Source organism: Ammospiza caudacuta, chromosome 17, assembly GCF_027887145.1.
Source record: "Ammospiza caudacuta isolate bAmmCau1 chromosome 17, bAmmCau1.pri, whole genome shotgun sequence".
Taxonomy (NCBI): domain Eukaryota; kingdom Metazoa; phylum Chordata; class Aves; order Passeriformes; family Passerellidae; genus Ammospiza; species Ammospiza caudacuta.
Window position 1 is genome coordinate 16,488,840 of NC_080609.1, and position 1,239 is coordinate 16,490,078.

Genomic DNA, 1,239 nt, shown 5'->3' on the forward strand with positions numbered 1-1,239 from the left:
CTCCAATTTGGAGTGAGGCTGAGAAAAATCCGTCAAATTTTAACCCACTCCAGTTCCACTGGGTACCCACACAACATTTCCAGTCAGTCTGTAAAGGTACACGTGTCCCATGGAAACACTGATAAACAGAAACAAAACCCAGACTTGTCAAAACTTTATTCACCTGTAAGCTACAAAATTTGCTTTATATAGAAGCCGAAGTAGAAATACAACAGTAAAACATTCACAATTAAGGCTGGTCTTGAGAGAGGGAAAACCTTAGAGGAGTAGCTTGTTTTATCTACCACGGAGGTGAACAGAAAAAAGATTTTAATTCTGAATCTACACACTGTAGCACTACAGTTAAGAATGTAAATCCATTCATTTACACTACTGCACCCACCACCCAGCCAGGATATTCACCTTTAACTAACCCACGAGGGAGAGCAAAACTCGGTGAATTCTTCCCTCCAGCCCATTCCGCAGCTGCTTCTTTGTGTTTCAAGATCCGTCTCGTTGCAGAGCAGGAGCATTTCCCGGGGCTCAGCCCCACTTACCGCAAACACCGGAGCAGGGATCGCCGCCTTTTACCGGCCCACAACGCCGGGGACCGCCAAGGCGCTCATCGCGGCCGCCTCCCGCCGAGCCTGAGGGGAGAAGGCAGCGCGTGAGGGGAGGAGCGCGCCCGCCCGCCCCGTCGGGCCGCAGGCACTGCAGGCCTCAGCCGTGGCTGCTCAGCAGGGCTGCGGCCGCCCGCCGCCCTCAGACGAGGTGTCAGAAAGGTAAATGTGGATCATCAGCGGCCCGTCCTCAGTAATAGCCCCGTTACCGGCCCCGCTCCCTCCCTCCCGCCCAGCCCGCCCGTTCCCGCACCTCCGGCTGGAAAGACCGCACGTGCTCCGCGCTACGTCTTTTATGGCCACTGCGACGCCGCTATTGGTCAGACTGCTGTGGACATAGCCAATCACCAGCGGTTGGCGTGACCACCGCCCCGCCTCTCCCAGCGCTGATTGGCCGCCGTTCTCCTCCCTGCCAATGGCGACGCGCAGCGCAGCGTGGCCCGAGGCGGCAGTTGCCGCCTTCTGATTGGTCACTGCTGGAGGCTGGACAGAACCAGTAGCAACAGTGGTTGTAGCACGGAGTGACTGTCTGCGGGGGCTGCTGGGAGTTGTAGTCCGAGCGGCCCGGCGGCGCGGGCAGGAAGCGGCGCACGGGACTACAAGTCCCGAGGAGAGCTGGGCGCGGCTCTTCCGGGCCGGG

The 1,239-nt window shown here is 58.1% G+C and overlaps 1 non-coding gene across 1 annotated transcript; it reads right to left on the reverse strand.

Moving 5' to 3' along the window:
• Positions 1–694: 694 nt before the first annotated feature.
• Positions 695–784, reverse strand: LOC131565489 (small nucleolar RNA SNORD60). Its single transcript, XR_009275457.1, has one exon. It is a non-coding gene; the product is annotated as a small nucleolar RNA SNORD60 (small nucleolar RNA).
• Positions 785–1,239: the final 455 nt, after the last annotated feature.